At 47.2% G+C, this 6350-nt stretch overlaps 1 long non-coding RNA gene across 1 annotated transcript; it reads right to left on the bottom strand.

Moving 5' to 3' along the window:
• Window positions 1-286: 286 nt before the first annotated feature.
• On the bottom strand, window positions 287-4279 carry LOC148819265 (uncharacterized). Its single transcript, XR_016094341.1, has 3 exons — window positions 4233-4279; window positions 542-652; window positions 287-373 (listed from the first exon to the last, which is right to left on the bottom strand). It is a non-coding gene; the product is annotated as an uncharacterized LOC148819265 (long non-coding RNA).
• Between the last annotated feature and the right edge of the window lie 2071 nt (window positions 4280-6350).

Genomic DNA, 6350 nt, shown 5'->3' with positions numbered 1-6350 from the left:
CTCGTTGATCTTGATCCGGGTCATGTTGCCCTGTAGCCTGTACAGTTCCGGCAGCAGCTTCACCTGGGAGACACAGCAGGGGTCAACCGCAGCAACCTCCGTCCACAACACTGACCTGGTCACCTGCCTCACCGGTCAGTTCCTCCTCAGTGACCTCTGCCCACTCGACACTGACCAGGTCACCCGCCCAGTGACCTCTGCCCCCCCCGGCACTGACACTGACCAGCTCAGCCCCGGCACTGGCTGGGGTGACCTGCTCCTCACCTTGTTGTTCTTGTTGAGCAGTTGCAGGGAGAGTCTGGAATCGCTGAGCTGCTGGGTGTCCAGTAGGGCTCTGTAGAGGGACTGGCCAGGCTGGACAGCCCACTGGCACCTGGGACAGAGGGACAGCGTGAGCACAGGCGCACGTACATGCACATGCACACACCAGAGAGTCTCACTGGGTGGTCGCAGAGACGACACTGGGGCTCTTTCTGCTGACCAGCTCAGACTGGTGTGAGGATCTCAGCAGAGGCAGGAGAATGGACGAGTTCACACTCACTTGCAGAAGGAGCTCTGCTTGCAGGTCTTGAAGTTAGTGCGATGCACAGCCTGTACCAGCTGGAGCCAGAGGGCTGAGAGAGTCAGTCCTGCCAGACAGAAACGCAGTATCCTGCAATAAAGGGAGAGAGACAGGGGACTGACCACAAGGTCCCAGAGCCACATAGAGAGAGAGACAGGGGACTGACCACACAGTCCCAGAGCCACACAGAGAGAGAGAGACAGGGGACTGACCCCACAGTCCCAGAGGCAACACTGATTGGACCCATCGGTCATGCTAATAAAGCACCTTGAACTGACGGGCGAATGCAGAAACACAGAGAGGAGATTGCTCCATATTTTAATCTATGTAAGATGACCAGGGGAAGGGTCATCCAGGACAGGTATCTACTCGACGTAGACCTGACCAAGATGGCCGCTAAGAGAAACCAGCTGACCCGCAGATGGAAAGGGCTCAGTCCGAAAAACAACAAGACACAGGTGTGTCTCATCAGGAAACAAAATATATATGCCCTGGAAACAGTGAACCAGTGCAGAAGCCAGTAGGTGAATTTGGTTGGTGTTGGTACAGATTTAAGCATAATGGATTTATGGAAGAAATAAAGGATTACAGTTTACGGTTTGTGATTTGGATATGGCGCGGATTTGTGGAACCTTACGGACTTTGGAACTCGGACTGAATAAGGATTGAGAGAACGGATTGTGGACTGGCTTGGAAGACGGAGGAACTGGAGAAATGGAGAAAAACTCCACGAAAATTAAAGAAGAGAGTGTAGTGTGAGTACTTTTGTCTCTATTATATAATCCTTTCCCCCGGAGGCACCACATCTGGGATTAAAGCACAGCGCAGCTGGAGGCTCGGCCCTGCGTGTCCCCGGGAGACGGGTGCTGTGCTGTGCGCTTATTTTCAGCAGCCATATCACCCTGCAATTCACAGCTGGCAGCCCACTGAAGCTCAGCAGGTGTGAGCCTGGTCAGTACCAGGATGGGAGACCTCCTGGGAAAAACTAAGGTTGCTGCTGGAAATGGTGTTAGTGGGGCCAGCAGGGGGCGCTCACCCTGTGGTCCACGTGGGTCCTAATCCCCCACTAGCGATGGGAACACTATACTGTAAACAGGCACCGTTCTTCGGCTGAGACGTAAAACCGAGGTCCTGACTTGGTCCTGACACCACAGCTGATGTGTGGTGAGCGTTCTGGTGCACGGTGGCTGATGTCGCATTGTCAAGTTCAAGTTTGTCATTATACTCATATACAGGTACAGTGGTGTGAAAAAGTGTTTTCCCCCTTCCCGATTTCTTATTTTTTTGCATGTTTGTCACACTGAAATGTTTCAGATCATCTAACAAATTGAAATATTAGACAAAGAGAACACAAGTAAACACAAAATGCAGTTTTTAAATGAAGGTTTTTATTATTAAGGGAAAAAAAAATCCAAACCTACATGGCCCTGTGTGAAAAAGTGATTGCCCCCTAAACCTAATAACTGGTTGGGCCACCCTTAACAGCAACAACTGCAATCAAGCGTTCGCGATAACTGGCAATGAGTCTTTTACAGCGCTGTGGAGGAATTTTGGCCCACTCATCTTTGCAGAATTGTTGTAATTCAGCCACATTGGAGGGTTTTCGAGCCTTAACCGCTTTTTTAAGGTCATGCCACAACATCTCAATCGGATTCAGGTCAGGACTTTGACTAGGGCACTCCAAAGTCTTCATTTTGTTTTTAAGCCATTCAGAGGTGGACTTGCTGGTGTGTTTTGGATCATTGTCCTGCTGCAGAACCCAAGTGCGCTTCAGCTTGAGGTCACGAACAGATGGCCGGACATTCTCCTTCAGGATTTTTTGGTAGACAGCAGAATTCATGGTTCCATTTACCACAGCAAGTCTTCCAGGTCCTGAATCAGCAAAACAGCCCCAGACCATCACACTACCACCACCATATTTTACTGTTGGTATGATGTTCCTTTTCTGAAATGCTGTTACTTTTACGCCAGATGTAATGGGACACACACCTTCCAAAAAGTTCAACTTTTGTCTCGTCAGTCCACAGAGTATTTTCCCCAAAAGTCTTGGGGATCATCAAGATGTTTTCTGGCAAAACTGAGACGAGCCTTTATGTTCTTTTTGCTCAGCAGTGGTTTTCGTCTTGGAACTCTGCCATGCAGGCCATTTTTGCCCAGTCTCTTTCTTATGGTGGAGTCGTGAACACTGACCTTAACTGAGGCAAGTGAAGCCTGCAGTTCTTTGGATGTTGCTGTGGGGTTTTTTGTGACCTCTTGGATGAGTCGTCGCTGCGCTCTTGGGGTAATTTTGGTCAGCCGGCCACTCCTGGGAAGGTTCACCACTGTTCCATGTTTTCGCCATTTGTGGATAATGGCTCTCACTGTGGTTCGCTGGAGTCCCAAAGCTTTAGAAATGGCTTTATAACCTTTTCCAGACTGATAAATCTCAATTACTGTTTCTCATTTGTTCCTGAATTTGTTTGGATCGCAGCATGATGTCTAGCTTTTGAGGATCTTTTGGTCTACTTCACTTTGTCAGGCAGGTCCTATTTAAGTGATTTCTTGATTGAGAACAGGTGTGGCAGTAATCAGGCCTGGGTGTGGCTAGAGAAATTGAACTCAGCTTTCCAAAGAGGTGATAATCCACAGTTGATTTATGTTTTAACAGGGGGGGCAATCACTTTTTCACACAGGGCCATGTAGGTTTGGATTTTTTTTCCCTTAATAATAAAAACCTTCATGTAAAAACTGCATTTTGTGTTTACTTGTGTTCTCTTTGTCTAATATTTCAATTTGTTTGATGATCTGAAACATTTCAGTGTGACAAACATGCAAAAAAATAAGAAATCAGGAAGGGGGCAAACACTTTTTCACACCACTGTATATGGTATAACAAAATGCTATTTAGCTAGCTCTCGGACAATAAGTAGTACAAAAAAAACAATTCAATTGTTTAACATAAGAAAGACAGGGACAACAGGCAGTGTGAAAAACAACAAAGGTAACAGGTTATGTGCAAGAACATGCATTAACGGAATGAAATTATGGGGAGTGAGCTTTTGACATGTATGGTAGAGGTAGATTTTCAATGTGTGTTTAAGTTTTTGGTAAGAAAGAAGGTACTGTGAGGTTCAGATCATAGGTGAGAGTGAGAGAGGCTGGGAGTTTAATAGTTCGATAGTGCGGGGGTAAAAACTGTCTCCGAGTCTGGTAGTCCGGGCCCGAATGGTCCGGTATCATCCAGGTGGGGCTGCACATTGGGGGTGGTGGAGGGGAGTCCCTATTACCTGTAAAGTGCTTTAAGTGGAGTGTCCAGAAAAGCGCTATAGAAGTGTAAGCAATTATTATTTTCAGAGCCGGGAAGCCCGCCGAGACCCCGGGCTGCGTGATGCAACCAGGCCCAACCCGACCTCCCCCTCGCCGGCTGGCGTCGCATAACACTGGCCGGGCCAGCGAAACTAAACCCCTGATCTGCGGCCTAACCGCCTCCTCCATCCCCCCAGACCCGGCGCCCAGGAGCCCCTCCACCCGGCACCGCCGGCTCGGGGAACCCGCAGACCTTGGAGGACAGAGAGCAGCACCGCCAGCTTCCCTGCACACTCCGTGGTCGGGCAGACCCCCAGCCGCCGCAGCCTCGTCTAATCCAGCACAGGAGGCAGGTAAACGAGCCGCCGGCGCCGCTACACCGTACCTCATAGAGTAAGTCGCCATCTTGATTCAAACCTGAGCTTTGCTCTCCCGATTCCTTTTCTGTATTCCGGCTTCTCGCGAGGTTACGTCAGCCTCCCCTGATTGGCCGGCTCGCAGCCTCGGCTCATGAATATGCATGAGCAAGGCTGAGGGAGGGGGGCGCACATGGCGGGACGCGATAGGTGGTTACGCGTACAGGTGTTTGTGTTCAAGACGGATCTCTGTCTTTACTGTTGCAAGAGCGAAGCTGCCTCAGGGCGCAGGGTGGCAGTGTAGGACGTGCCGAGGAAGTGGCGTAATTCTCGCTTGTTTTTTAGTTTCACTGCGTTAAAACTTAACCTATGTAGGTTGTTGATTTGTAGATTCCAAGTGCGCAGCAGTCCGATCCAGGCCAGGTGTTCCCTGCGGCAGGGGACTGTGGTCCAGTGTACTGACCCCCCTGGACACCTCAGGGCAGTGTGACCCCCAGCACTGACCCCGCTGGACACCATCTGTTAACACCTGAAGAAGGCTCCACGGTCGAAACGTAGGTTTATTCCATGCTGGGGAAAAAAGAAAGAAAACAATTACTTGTTCCTTTGCAGCCTACGCATGCTGACGCAGCTACCCACCTGAACTACCATTTGTTTGTCTGTCTTACCACAATAAGTACCAAAACTGAGATAATCCAGCGCTGTTTGAGCACCAATGCTGACATGTGACACATCAATTTTACTTTTTTTTTGGTTACATCTGACTTATTATGTATTAAACTGCTGAGTGCTTCACATTTGTTCATTAAAGTGAACCCAGTTTTTAATGCCATGGCTTTAACATCACAATTTTCTGAGCAACACAGAAACCCTACAGATTCAGTATCTCTGTCATTCTGTGTCATACCTACACAAAGTTAAGCTGCTCAGTGCAAGCATCGCACTCCACCTTTGTTTTTTTTGGCTGTTGGGTGATTTAGATGCATAACGGTTTCTGCCTTTTCAAAACAGTGCCAGTCATCCACTCTGTGTCTAAGAACTGTTTTTTTATTGTACGCTTACTCCCTGTCACAGCTATGGTTTTGGTCGCAATACTATGATCTTCAGTGTCAGCATTACTTTGGATGGGATCACGGTTGTTGTTGACACTTTTCCCTGCCCATCACTGCACGGTCCCAGTCTGGGAACAGCAAGTGGTCTTATAAACCCCAGCAGCTTTAGCAGAGACACTTATCTGAGAAAACCATGGTGATGTACTAAATTAGCTGAGGATCTGTAGAGTAGATCTGAAATATTTTTGAAGAGGCACACATTTTTGTTTGGCTGGGAGGGGAGTGAGACTGCTCCCTGCCCATCGCTGCACAGTCCCAGTCTGGGAATAGGAGGTGCTCTATAAACCCCAGCAGTTTTGACAGAGACACCTAGCTGCCAAAAACAAGGTGATTTACTATTAGCTGAGGGTCTGTGCAATAGATTCCATCCACCTGTGGAGAGGCACAAATTTTCCCCATCCAATTCTGCACTGCAGTTTTTCTAGAGGTGATCCACCCAGACCAAAAATATTAATAAAGACTTAAAAGGGAATGAAGAAGGGTGATTTGCTATTGGCTGACTGTCTTAACATTGTATGTCTCACCACTTTTGGTGGTGCAAAAAAAGTTTTTGTCCCTGGTTATAGTTTAAAAAAACGATTGAATTTAAATATAATAATTTGATTTAATAACACATTTCAGATACAGCTCCTTTAAAAGCTTGCATCTTAAAACCCTTTTCACTGAACAGAAAAAAAAACATTTCTAGGAAAAATATAGCGATGACAATTTTTACAGTAGTATAAATGGAAGAAAGGTGCTGTAAAATTCATAAAAAATGAATCATCTTAGATTTGTCAAACGTGGAGATTAGTGGAGGCGATTTAAAATGAAAAAAGGACCCTCTCAAATTTTAGCTGAATGTTCAAGGAATTACAGTTAACCATGAAGAAATAACAAAGCAGGTGTTTCAGCTGCTTGTCACTTCGCTTAATGTTGCTATACTCCTCATATGCTACTGTGGCAGCTGAAAGTCTTCTACTTTGATTGAAATTCGGCTATTTGCATACACTTCCGGATCATTCGTGACGCTTAGTGTAGCATTTCCGGGTTACG

The sequence above is a fragment of the Atractosteus spatula genome, chromosome 17 (assembly GCF_055471065.1).
Source record: "Atractosteus spatula isolate fAtrSpa1 chromosome 17, fAtrSpa1.hap1, whole genome shotgun sequence".
NCBI classification, from domain to species: domain Eukaryota; kingdom Metazoa; phylum Chordata; class Actinopteri; order Semionotiformes; family Lepisosteidae; genus Atractosteus; species Atractosteus spatula.
Note: the sequence above shows the minus strand (reverse complement) of the source record. Positions and strands in the feature narration are given on the sequence as shown.